Here is a 14,444-nt window from a genome sequence, read left to right on the forward strand (position 1 = left end):
AGCTTTTTTGGAGGGTTTCCGTTTGTCTTGCTACTTATGGCGGGAATACTGATTTTATTCTATCTGCTCTGCAATGATGTCCCCATTCAACTCGAAATGGAGACAGCACTGCCAGTGCTTCATTGCTGCGAGCTCATGATACACAGCTTTGGCACACCTCAGCTTCAAGAACTAAATGAGCTCTAGGTCTTGTCGTTCAGGCCAGTCTGGTTTGACTGCATACAACCTGTCTTCTGCTGCCTGCTTTGCACCCATGAATGTGTCCTCTATATATGTTTTGGATCAGAATTGGTTGCGCCACCAGACAGTGAAGTACTGATGGACCCCTTAAAGGCCCATGTGTACTGCTGTCTCTAGGGTATTCCATTGATGATGAGCGCATTCTTTGAGCCACCCTGGGATGCTTCAGCTCGTACTGTTGTGAACTACGGCTCTGCGGACAACTTGTGGGATATGGCGCCTCCCTCAGCGGTTGCTGTGGGAACTAAATAGAATCACCTTTGCTCCATAAATATGCTACGAGGTGCCCCTCTGGGAACGTCTGCGGATGTGGACAACAGTAATGTTGCATCTACCACTCGGAACACATAAACAATTGGCCTTTTCCGTGTGGGAAGAATTTGGTCTCCTTTTTAACATAAAATGTATCAAATCAGCTTTTTTTTCAAGGCACCATGAATGTCTGAGTGCTTGGTCTCATATAATAACTTTAAAACTTTTAATACATATTTTACTGGGAATCCCGCTTTTAGATACTTTTAAGAGTAATTTTTACCATTTTAAAATTGTCAGCTGGCTTTTTAGATAGCTTTTAAGATATCGACCCTTAGCATTAGGAGTGGGTGTAATATTTCCGCGTTAAGCCCACGTAGTGAAGCAGCTTATTTCTTACATTGTCCTCACAAATAACATTTTCAGCTGTGACCTTTTGCACATATTTGCATTCACCACAATGTTGGATTAGTTTCTCTGAAACTAAATTTGTTTTACGTCTAGCTTCGCACAACATTATCACAACGCCCTGAACATCATGTACAAGGTCTCGTTACGCACTACGTACAAATGTAATCACTATCTTCATCCACGGGGCGACAGGGCGATCTACATATCCATAACATCACTAACCTATGCGCACATCGCAAGGCTGCTTTCTAATATAAAAGATGAGCAGTTTGGCAGAGGAGATACTTTCGCTGACACCGAGGGTCCTTGCATGCTGAGAAATCACCACACAATGGTCTGGCATCTTGTGAGGGGTGTTCAGTTCATGACAAAGACGGGGTTCTTCACTTTATCCCATCAGGTAATGGGGTTGGGTCATCCCTTGGGGGGATTATTGGCTCTACACCTACACACACTCTAGGTACACTTAGAGTAGGGTTCACATCAGTGGTGTCCCACTTTGTATTCTCTGTATATTTCTCTGAGAATAAGGAAGCACGAGTGACTGAGGTTTCGTACTGTTGCCACGATCCATGAGGGGTCAAGGTTATCCTATTCAGTGGTTACCAGAAACTATTCGCTCCCTGGTAGGTTCCAGGAGTTTTAAATAGCGCAAACTTGACCCGAAGGTTTCAGGTATCAGAGCGCTTTAAATGAGCATTAGTTGCGTTACACAAGGACACATTCATTTTTTTTAGGCACAGGGAGATTGAGTGATTTGCCCAGAATCACAGCATATTGAGCGTCCCTGCCATGACTCGAACCCAGTCCCCCAGCATCGAGGTTGGCCGCTCTAGCGGTAAGGCCACATCCTCTCTGTGAGCTAGCTGGTCTATAGGCCAACATATCCTGCGTAGGTGTCCAAAATCAATCTTGAAACCAAGCCCTTAGTTTATGTTGTCCAAACAATGCACAGGTCCTACGGATTAGTAGCAACTACATAACAATAGCAAAAGTCGGAACCCATACAGGACCACTGTTCACTAGAAAAGGAAGAACCGTACTGTGATATGGTTGTTCCAGTGGTCTGATGGAGAAACCTTTGTATCTGGTATTAAACTGCTGAATTACATGAGTAAGTGATTAACCCAGAAACTTTTGCCTTCGATGGAAGGTTACAGGACACTACCAATATTCATTAGCTTTAGCTAGTTGTATGTCTCCGATATACTAGTGCCCCACTAAAATCCATTGCACTAAATGTTAAAGTCTATCTCTTACTATTATTACCTACACTTTATTTCTTGATAGAGTAAGTCACCAGAGGGTCTACAGCTCTCTCTAAACCTATTGCAGTGTAATCACACAGAGGGAAGTCATCACTGTAAAACAAAGATCCCATCAAAACTTTACTCAGGCAAGGGATTTCCAATCAGAACAGGTTCTGAAAGGCAGTCAAATCACTCGTCACGATGAGAGAAAAAAATCCTAAAACACATATTTAAAATTTGAGATGCAAACTGTTACTGAGGTACTAATATGATGTTTTTTAAAATAAGCACACCTAACCTAATGGGTGTTAAAGAGTAAGACTTGTTTCGCGTAATAATGCTCTGTCATCACAATTAAATGTTTTGTAAAATTTATCCAATACATTATAAATATCTAAGCATTCCTGTACAGGGAACTGCATCTCATTAATGCAAAGTTCAATGCTGTGTACATGTAAAAGTGTCAGCCTTTTAAGATAAGGCCACAGCAGTGCAGCTAGGATAAGGGGCACTAGACTGGTTGCACATGAACACGTGTGCACATGTGTGTGTGTGCACATATGTGTTGGCTGCAAGTGAAAGACTACCATTGTGAGCAGCCTCGTAGCAGCACTCAGCTAACATGCCTGTGGCAGTTTTAAACTGCTTATTTGATTTGTCAAAATAACCCCTTTTGAAATGTCTAAACCTTTTTTAAAAATATTATTAAGTTTCCCCTAAGTAGTATGGCTCCCCTGGAGTGAGATGTGTACTGCCCCCAGACAGTTGACAAAGGACCTTGGGTGTGGGAAGGGAGTTTCCCTCCTTGACAGGATGGTCTGGGGGATGTGCCCAGTAACTGGATAAACTTCATAGGTCATAGGGAGATGAACCTGAAATCAGGTGTGCCCCCTTCCTACGTCATTCTAATCAACCTGGCTCCAAATCCAGTGGGTGGGGGAGCTACCCCAGAACTGGTTTGGGGTGACCACATGGAAAGCTTTGCCCATTAACTTGGCAACACCTCTGGGTGAGTACTTGAGCACTGCTCAGGGGAAGAAAGTTTCTGCCATATTGGATTATCTCAGTACGCTGTACTGGAAGGTTAGGACAGTGGTGGAGGGATAACGTGGCATCCTAGGATTGACCAGGGGGGCCTGGCATCTAGAACGTACCATCCACAATTGTAAACCCCTGTACAAGGGAGAGATGGAAAATAAGATCTTGGATCTGGACGACTACGACACCAGAATCATGAAAACCTGTAAGGAGAAGCCACCAGATGTTCCTGATGGACTAAGGACTCTGTCTGCAACTGATCTGCAGGGACTAGATAGGTCTATCCAGGGTCAGTGGCGCTGGTCCTCTAATGCCCCCAGAGGACCACTTGGCTCAAGACTTGGACTCCACTGCACCCCAGGTTCCCTGCAAGACATCCATTAGGCATGGGGCCTCTGGGGAGTAAAGCAGAGGAGAAGGCTGGCACAGAGAGCCATTGAAACTAGCTCCCATGAAAGAGGGATATTTACAGTCTAAGACGCCTGTTGAAAGTGCTCTTGGTGGAAAGAGCTTGTCACCAGGAATAAAATGAGCCCTAGATGGGTACAATCGGCCAATTGGAGCTCAAGTTATACTCCTTCAAAACTAGACCATTGACCCTGAAAAATAAGGAAACAAAAGCGCATATACCGCATTTCCCTACATTACCACTGGGGTGGGCCAGACTACCAGTGTTGGGGCAAAGAACATTGCCATGACTTATTGGTTGAAGGGACCTGCACGCCTTGCCAAAAGCAAGCCTTTGACCCTGGGGATCCCATTCTGTGAGGCCTGACGCAATCCAGATGCCTTCGGTGACCCCATCCACCAGAGGCCAAATAGCAGATCCTGTGGGTGCTCACCCGCCCCTCTATGGCTGTATCTGGGGGGTGGACACAACCCACTGTGAAGCCCCCTGCTTGCCATCCACGTGGTGGGAAGAATACACTCTGCTGCTCCTGCCTCCTGAGAGCAGCACGGTGGGAGCAGTAACCCCAAGATGCTGTTTTCTGCAGCTGGCAGAGACCCAGCCAGATTTGCAGGGCATTGGGGCTACTCCAGAGGCCCCCATCATTATGAATGGCCTTGTGACGTCACAAGTGGAGAGGGGCACGTCCATAACAAAGACAAAGCTGCACAGCAAAGTGGCTCATATGATATTTATTCTTCCTCTGGAGGGCGTGCCCTATAATGTCCTACAGTTACAATTTTCCATATTCCTTCTGCTTCCGTGGTGCTACGAATTCAACAGGGGTACTGTTGGAGATGGCCCTTTTTGGAGGGTAATCCCCAACTTTTTGCTTCTTCCTCTTATTTTTTCCTGACCTGCTGTTGTTGGTTTTAGGACTCTGGGCACTTTACCACTGCTATTCAGTGCTAAGGTGCATATACTCTCTGTGAAATTTGTATTATCGATTGTTGTTTCCATGATTGGCATATTTGATTTACTAGTCAGCCCCTAGTAAAGTGCACTGAGTGCGCCAGTGCCTGTGAATCAAATGCTACTAGTAGGCTTGCAGCACTGATTGCGCCACCCACATGAGTAGCCCTTGAAAGGTAACTCAGACCTGCCAATGCAGAGTCTACGCACAGTTTGTAACTGCCATGTCTACTTGGCAAGTGCACTCACTTGCCAGGCCCTAACCCTTCCTATTTCTTACATGTTTGTCATCCCAAAGGTAGGCTCAAGGTACCCCTGTGGGCAGGGTGCAGTGTATGTGAAAGGTAGGACATGCCCTGATGAGTGTAGCATAGTAAAATACTGGCAATTTTGTTTTTCACTATTGCAAGGCAAACTGTTCCCATAGGAGAGAATGGGAAGTTTGCTTATAACATCTTATAAACATAACTACCCCTGGTAACAAGGTAGAAAAATAGGGTTTAGTATGCCTGAATTCAGAATCTAAAGATGCATCTTTTAGTAAAGGTGATCTTTACATTCTGTGTTTAAAAATACCACTTATAGAAAGTAGGCATTTTCTTGCCTAGCCATCCGGTGCGCCACTGCTGGGTTTGTAGATTTACTGGCTGCTTTGGGATGACAGGGGCTGGGGAGGAGCAGTGGCTCCAGAGAGTCTAGATGGGTCAGGGATGGGCTGAATAGACTTGGAGTTCATTTAGAGTAGGGTGACGAGATTTCCTCTCACCTGAATGGGCCTGGTCTGCCTCTGGCAATGCTGTCTCCACCTAATGCCAGGAAGCTGCACCAGAGAGGACATAACTGGTTCTGGCTGGGCACAGACACTCTCTGCCCCCAAAGAACAAAGGATTTTGGGCTATAAAAAGTGGGGACCATATCCCCAAACTGTAGAACTCTTTTGAAACCAAGAAGACTGCCAAGAAGAAGATCTGGACAAGCTGTGAGGAGGAACTACCACTTTGCTGTGTGCTTTGCTGTGTTGGCCTGCAGTGGCTGCTTCTGTCTTGGGAAGTGGAAGGACTGAACTGAACTTTCTGCAACTTCCTTTATGTGAGTTTCTCCAAGGGTTTGAGGTAGAGCTTGCCCCCTGTTCAAGAAGTCTCAGGAACAGCAAAGACTTCAAGTGCTTCTGCCATCAACACTGGGGACTGTGTGTTTTGTGCTGCAACAGAAGAAAAGCAACCCGACGCCGTCTACAACGCCTATGTCGACGCCGTGTCCTGAAGGAATTGCAGAGGGCACTGCCGCAATGCCATAATGCAACCCTGGCCTCACCGACGATGCCACCTGATGCCACCACCAAGCCACTGCTTGCACCGTGAACTGTGGGTACCACACTCCGCACCACCTTGCTTCACGCTGTCGCCCTAGTATTCCCGCTGCTGCTGCTCCAAGCTGACATCGATGCCGCTGCTTGCAACGTGGTTCGAGGGTGCCGCTCGTAAGTTACACAACGCACCATCCTCATCCCGCACCGCAGCCTTGGCCTACCGATGCCCGCGCCATGGATAGTTGCCAGCCAATGACAGCGCTTCAGCAACGACGACGCCTCTGCTTGCACTGTGACCTTGCAGCACCGCGACGAGCACCGCATCAATTTGCATTGCAGCCCTGGTCTCACTGATGCCGCTGTACGACCGTTGCCGAGCCTCTGCCTACACCGCAACCTAAGGGCAACGCATGCCGCACCGCTGCACTTCGCACCGCAGCACCCGACGCATGCTGATGCCGGCGCACCTGACTTCCACTGCGAGGAGTTCGATCTGCAACTCGTGTGACTTCAAGGGCCGGACGACTCCTACATCAACCTCCAGGACCGATGCCTGTGGACACCGTGTGTTAGGAGCTCAACGAGAGGTCGCCGACGCCCTGCAAATCTAAAGGTACTGTTTTACGGGTCTTCCCTACACCGTAGCTGGCCCACGATGCTGCGGTCAGCCAGAACTGTTTGGATTCGTTGTTCGCGATGCCGTGATAGCCCCAGATGGAGCTATCGACTTCAAGGAACTTTATTTCAAGTCTATTTTGATTACTGAAGATTTCTAAGTACTGTATTGTGGATTTTTAACATTTTTGGGTCTTGTCTTAAGTATAAAAAAATATTGGATATTTTTCTAAACTTCTAAACTGGTATGGTGTCCTTTTGTAGTCCTTTCACTGTGTTACTGTTGGTTATGTGCAAATGCTTTACACACTGCCTCTGAGATAAGCCTGACTACTCATGCCAAGCTACCAAGTGGTGAGCAGGGGTTATTTTATGACTGTAACTCCCTGATCCTGACTAGAAGGAAGGGTCCCTACTTGGGCAAAGGTGCAAACCCTTGCCAACTAGAGACCCCATTTCTAACATTAGTTGTCAGCGGTGAAGATAGGGCTTGTGTTTGCACCTGACATACAGGGATTGGTGTGCACTACTACCATATCACAGACCATTACGTACCACATAATGTTTTTTTGATCTATTTTTGCCTTTACATCAGTCTTGAACTTGAACTTTCCAGTACAACATGCCTGAATCAATTGCATCATCTGTTGCATCATTGGATGTGGCCTTTGAGGAGGAGAGGTTAGAAACCTACAGTGTTAAGGAGTTGAAGGCGATCTGCAAAAACCTCAAAGTCTATATCAGGAGCATCGCCAGAAAAGAGGGCCTGGGTAGCAGCCAGACATGCTAGTGAGCCGTCTGAGGATCTTGGCATGGAGGCAGAGGAGCCTATTCCAAGGGTGGATGTGTTTTTGGTAGGGGGGCACCCTCTAAACCAGGGAGCAGTGGCTTGTCCCCAGAGGAGCTGGAGGACAGGCGGGAAGCAAGGAGAGTTGCAATGGAACTGGAGAAGCTTAAGTTAGCTATGGAGGAGAAAAGGATGATGTTAGACCATTAGTTTAAAATGAGAGAGCTGGACTGGGAAGCCAGTAGGGCTAGGCCCAGCCCAGATGGTGGCAGCAAACGTATTAGGCCCAGTACTGAGGATGAGGTACACACACATACAGACTTGGTGCCCTGCTTCAAAGAGGGGGTTCACTTACACCAGGGGGGTTAGGATTGTGAGGTTACTCCAGTGGTGCGCAGTGTCCCTGAGGTGCATAGGCGACCATACATAGGGGATCATATTCCTGGTGGTGGGAGGGACACTCTACTGACTCTAGATGAGAGGTGCAGGGAGACGGGTTCCCCTATGGTAGAAGCCCTGGTAAGTGAGTATGGAGACCACCCAGAAGAGTATGGGTCGAGGGACAGCAACAGTCAGACACAGTCTCACCAGTCTTGTGAGAATGATATGGGGTACTTTTCTGAGGCACTGGATGGTTGGGCGAAGGGTAGTTTGGTTAACACCTGTGTGGGGCTGATTGATTCAATTGTTGGAGAGCATATTTTAAGTCACTGTTTTCCAGAGCTATGCCAACACCTGGTGGAGTGTGAGTTCTCTGACTCCAGGGAGCTTGCATTGTAGGCAGACCATTTGGTGAATTCCAGAGGGTCTGGAGAAGCATCTGGGGGTGATCCTGCAGGATGTGGCTCAGGTATTTACCAAGCGAGGATGGAGGGAAAAGTTTGTGGTAGCCCAGATAGGTCCCGGTGTCGTGGGAGGGGTGTAGGGACTCACGTACTGTCGCCACAGAGGAGTGGGAATGGGCTGTGGCCCAAGTCGCCTGCAACCCAGTCCCAGAGTGTGGGGGGTTCCATGAGGGAACACCAGGTGGGGAGCCTAGGCTGTCCTGGAGGGCCACCCGTTGAGGGGGATCCACTAGTGTCTGGGGAACCGAGGGAGACTGCTGTAATGACTATCCCACCGGTTCTGGTGTCTGGCAGCAGCACTTCAGTTGGGAGGGTGCATGAGTCCAGAAAAAAGGGAACGGAGGGAATGCCATCCCCAGTGGAAGGACCAGTGGGTCAGGGGGTGCCAGCTCTGAGGTCAGAGCACCCCAGGACTGGCCCTGGTGAGGCCACATCTGGCCTGGGAGGTCTTCATGCTCTGTCAGGTGGGTAGGAGGCTGGAGACCTGTGCCAGGCAGACTCTCCCACAGCTCATGAGGATTGTGTTTCCTTTGGGGGGTTGGTGCACTCCCCAAGAAGTCCTGGGTTGCCAGGCACTGGTCCAGCCTATGGGTACAGACCCTGGGTTGGAGGACCAGGTTCAGGGTGCCCCCCTGACCTGGAGGAAGGGGTGACTGCTAACAGTGCCCCTACTGGTTTGTCTTCTGGGGATGCCGCTCCAGGTGGGAGGGTACAGAGCCGCAGGGAGGAGGACCAGGTGTGGGACAGACCACCCCGGTCCTGTGTCTAGCCGCAGGGTACAGACCTTAGGCTGGTGGACCAGTTGCAGGATAGCAGCCCTGAACTGGTGGGAGAATTGTGCAGAACACCTGCCACAGATGCCTGGACAATTCTGGAGTTGAAGACTGCTCCCGGTGGGGGGATGCAGAGCCCCAGGGAGGGGGACAGGGGGTAGGAGAGCCCACCCCAGTCTCCTGTCCGGCCGCAGGGTACAGACCCTGGGCTGGTGGTCCAGTGTCAGAATGCCATACCTGACTTGGCGGGAGGGAGAGTGGAGAAAGGGGGCCAGGCACCTGGGGCTACTGCTCCTCACTCTCTGATGCCACAGAGATTAGAGAGGCCTGAAAGGCATAAGGCCTGGCTTTTATCACTGACAGATGTCAGTGGCCACTGTGGCTTGATGTGCGGGTGAACAGAGTTGCCCCTGGGAGGGGGACAGGAGTCACACCCCGGGGGTGGACTGGGCCACACCACTGTGTTGGTCATGTGGTTACTGTCACCTGTTGGAACACATCTGTGAGCAAAGTAAGTTTAGGCGTTGCACATATGGGGTCCACAGGTGAGAAGAAGGGTTCCCCATGGGTCAGGTTATTGGGCCCTGAGAGTATAGATAGAGGGATCCACTAGGTTCAGGTAGGCGTAGAACAGGAATAAACCCCTGCTGTTGCCGGCCAGGTTCCATGTTCTATCGCCCCAAACAGGGAAGCCCATTGAGGTATTAATTGGTCTACCCTGGCTTTAGGCTGAAAGGGGGTTGTGTTGGAGATGGCCCTTTTTGCAGGATTATCCCCAAACTTTTTGCTTCTTCCTCCTTATTTTTCCTGACCTGCTGTTGTTGGTTTTAGGACTCTGGGCACTTTACCACTGCTATTCAGTGCTAAGGTGCCTATGCTCTCTGTGAATTTGTATTATGGATTGGTGTTTCCATGATTGGCATATTTGGTTTACTAGTCAGCCCCTAGTAAAGTGCACTGAGTAGGCCAGGGCCTGTAAATCAATGGCTACTAGTGGGCCTGTACCACTGATTGTGCCACCCACATGAGTAGCCCTGAAAAGGTACCTGAGACCTGCCACTGCAGAGTCTACGCACAGTTTGTAACTGCCATGTCTACTTGGCAAGTGGGCCCTAACCTTCCCTTTCCTTACATGTGTGTCACCCCTAAGGTAGGCCCAAGGTACTCCTGTGGGCAGAGTGCAGTGTATGTGAAAGGTAGGACATGCCCTGATGAGTGTAGCATGTCCTGATAGTGAAATACTGCCAATTTCGTTTTTCAGTATTGCAAGGCTATCTGTTCCCATAAGATAGAATGAGGAGTTTGCTTATAACATCTTATAAACATAACTACACCTGGGAACAAGGTAGAAAAATAAAGTTTTGTAGGCTTGAACTCAGAATCTAAAGATGCATCTTTTAGTACAGGCGATTTTTACATTCAGTGTTTGAATATACCACTTTTAGAAAGTAGGTATTTTTGTGGATTGACTGTCTTGGCTTTGGGATGACAGGGGCTGGGGAGGAGCAGTGGCTCCAGAGAGTCTAGATCGGTCAAGGATGGGCTGAATAGACCTGGGCTGCATTTAGAGTAGGGGAAGGAGATTTCCTCACACCTGAATGGGCCTGGTACGCCTCTGACAATGCTGTCTCTACCTTCTGCCAGGAAGCTGCACCAGAGAGGACAGAACTGGTTCTGGCTGGGCACAGACACTCGCTGCCTCCAGAGTACAAAGGATTTTGGGCCATAAAAAGTGGGGCCCAAACCCCTAAACTTTAGGACTCTTTTAGAACCAAGAAGGCTGCCAAGAAGAAGAGCTGGAGAAGCTGTGAGGAGGGATTAGCAGTTTGCTGTGTGCTTTGCTGTGTTGGCCTGCAGTGGCTGCTTCTGTCTTGGGCAGTGAAAGAACTGGATTGAACTTTCTGCATCGTCCTTTTTGTGAGTTTCTCCAAGGGCTTGAGGTAGAGCTTACCTCCTGTTCAAGAAGTCTCAGGCATAGCAAAGACATCAAGTTCTTGTGCCATCAGCACTGGGGATTGTGTGTGTTTTGTGCTGCAACAGAAGAAAAACAACCTGATGCTGTCTACAATGCCGCTGCTGTTTCTGTGTCCTGAAGGCACCTCAAAGGGCACTGCCGCACCACAACCCTGGTCTCACCGATGACTCCCCCGATGCCTCCACCAAGCTGCTGCTTCCACGGCGTCCTGTGAGCACCGCACTCAGCACCGCCGTCGCCCTGGTATCCCCAACGACGCCGCTCCACGCCGACATCGACGCAGCTGCTTGGCACTGCTCGTAAGTTACACGACGCACCGTCCTCAACCTGCACCACAGCCTTGGCCTACCGACGCCAGCGCCATTGACTCCAATTTGTCAGCCAATGACAGCGCTTCAGCAAAGTCGATGACGCTGCTTGCACCGTAACCTGCCAGCACCACGACGAGCACCGCATCACTTCGCACCGCAGCCCTAGTCTCACTGATGTCACTGGACGACTGTCACCGAGCCGCTGCCTGCACCACGACCTGAGGGCACCACACGCCATACCACTGCACTTCGCAACGCAGCACCCAACGCCTGCCAACAGCGATGCTCCTGACTTCAACCGCGAGGAGTTTGAGTTTTGTGCTTTTTCGAGCTCAACAAGAGGTCACAGATGCCCTGCATTTCTAAAGGTACTGTTTTGCGGGTCTTCCCGACACCGTAGCTGGCCTGTGATGTCTCTGCCAGCCAGAACTGTTCGGATTTGTTGTTCACTATGCCGTGATAGCCCCAGACAGAGCTATCGACTTCAATGAAATTTATCTCAAGTCTATTTTGATTACTGAATTTTTCTAAGTACTGTATTGTGGATTTTTACCGATTTTGGGTCTTGTCTTAAGTGTATAAAAATATTGGATATTTTTCTAAACTGGTGTGGTGTGCTTTTGTAGTGCTTTCACTGTGTTACTGTTGGTTATGTGCAAATGCTTTACACACTGCCTCAAAGATAAGCCTGACTGCTCGTGCCAAGCTACCAAGAGGGTGAGCAGGGTTTATTTTAGGAGTAACAAGTGCCACCAATGACATTTCAAGATTGTATGGAGGCTGCTGGAGGTGCAACAGCTACCTAGGAGCGTTTTGAAGAAAATTAACCATATGTCTCCCAGGTCCTAGGAATCATTAGCTGAGGGACTGCTTGCCTTACTTTCAAGCCAATCTTGGAGCTGGAACTTTTGCTCTACAGCTCTGGGGTGCAGGGGTCCCTAGTAGTTTCAGACACATTATTTTGCATTTCAAATGCTATATTTAAAATTCTTTCCTGATAAAAATTATTGAATGATGCAATGATTATTTTATTATTATTAGTAATGAATGAATTTACCTATACATGTGTTTCATGTAACTTGATGTCACCTTGACAAAACTGGCTTTAGATATGGATATGGTAACCCTTTGACAAACCCAATAGGCCTGCTTTATTTCAAATGACATCCCCATATATTGCACAGCTACATTTGGTATAGGTGGAGGGTATTTGTGACTGAGGTTCATGACCCACTTGGGGTCAAATTGGATTTGAAAATGTCACCAAAGGCATTTCCATCTGCCCAATGTAAATATTTGCAACTTGATGCATAGTATTTAGTAGTGTGTGTGTGCATGTGTGTGTGCGTGTGGGTGTGCGTGTGTGTAATAAATATACTTTTCTTTTTTCAAAGAAGAAGCACTGACGGTTCAATAATTTACTGAATGTTGTTGTTGTGTGCTAGTGGATAGAGATTACAAACTCACCCCTGAGTAGGCCTTGGACTGTTCTGCCTACCATGAGAGAGTCAAATACTACAATTGAGTACTTGGTTCCCCGTAAGGAGACCAATCTGGGCCTATTATTTGTGCAGGACTCACATCTTACACATCTAATAACTCAATTTCTCACATTATCCAAAGATTTACACTTTTCTAACAAAAGCTTGACAAAAGTCACAAGTTCAGGCCAAACGAAATGGAACTCGGTCTGGATACAGGGACCAAGTTAGGCCGGCTAAGCAATGTACCTTTATGCTGGTTGGGGTGTTATGAGGTCCTGCGTCGAGGATGCGTCATGCAGCAGTATTTCAGGGCTGTGATGCGAGGTCCTGTTTTGGGGATGCATTGTGCAGCGGTTCTGAGGAGCTGTGGAGCTGCGAAGCTAGGTCCTGTGTCATGGATGCAACATGCAGTGGCGGTTCCTTGGTGCTGTGGGGCTTCGATGGAGGCCCTGTGCTGATCACATAGTGCCGATTCCGAGGCCCTGTGTGAGGGATGCATTGTGCAGAAGCAGTTCCGATGCGAGTCTGTGAGGTGATGCATCTCGCTGCATTGGTTCTGACTGGACCACAGCTGGGCTGGTGGAGCACCTTAAGGACCACTTCCAAGGGTCCAGGACTGGGTTGGTACTACATGGGGGGGCAAGACTAGCAGCAGACAAAGTTCAGGTGCTGGGTTCAAGGTGGTTGGAGCCTTTACTGTTCCTGTCGCTCTGATCAGGAGGCCAGGTAACTATCCCTTGGAGTCATTCTGTTAGCATATGTTATGGGAATTTGTAGAGCGTGGCTAATCACCCGTAAGGGATAATTGCCCACCTGGAAGATCCATGTCTTGAGGTTGCTTCAGACGTTCTTGAGAGGGGGGTGGGGTTCTGAGGTGTTTTCATTGGTCATTCCGGCCGTGGCTGCGAGGTATGAGAAGGAGAACAAGAAAAGAGATCTGGTCTCTCAATGGTATCTAAAACCAATTGAAGGTCATCATAAATATGGTGGCTGCATTACTTGTGCACAAACAATTGAAGGCTCTGTGTTGATTAAAGATAACATTCAGTGGAAACACAGAGAATTTTCCAAATGCAGAACAAACAATTTGGTATACACAATAATTTGCCCTTGTGGGAAAATGTACATTGGAAAAACAAACCAAGAAATAAACAATGGATTGTTCAGCATAAATCCAGGATTAATACAAAGGAAACCAAGAGAGTGTATGAAAGCAAATAAGAGCGTATCTGCACCCTGCACTTGCCAGAATTAGGTAATAATGCTTATAAAGAGAAGCACACCAAATTTATATACAGGTGTCATATATGACAGAATAAAGAAAGGAGAACAAATTGCTCCATGTTTTGTAATAAGAACAGTAATTTGTAAGCTTGAATAAAAAAATAATGTCTCAAATGTTAAAGTATTAAAACCACTGCAACTTTTTTTTGACTGACTTCAACTATATTAATGTAGCTAGATGGCATTTCCAAAAAATAGCTTCAAGCCATGCAAGCCTCATGAAATTTAGCCAATCGCTGACAAGTGAGGTAAAAATATATATACATTTCTTAAACAATACATAATTTAAATAATTTTCCAAGCATTACGTTATTTTCTTATCCATTTCTTATCCATTTATGATTCCGATACCATGTATTCCAAAACCTAAATCATTACAGGCCACATAGCAATTTCTGTTTGAATGCAGAAAAGGTTGAGGTTGGACCAGGACACCCTGGGAGAAATTGCCGGGCCCCGGGACATAGAAAACTCTGTGGGCAAAATTTGGCCAAGGAAGGGGGCCATGTG

The sequence above is a fragment of the Triturus cristatus genome, chromosome 5_1 (genome assembly GCF_964204655.1).
Source record: "Triturus cristatus chromosome 5_1, aTriCri1.1, whole genome shotgun sequence".
Lineage (NCBI taxonomy): Eukaryota > Metazoa > Chordata > Amphibia > Caudata > Salamandridae > Triturus > Triturus cristatus.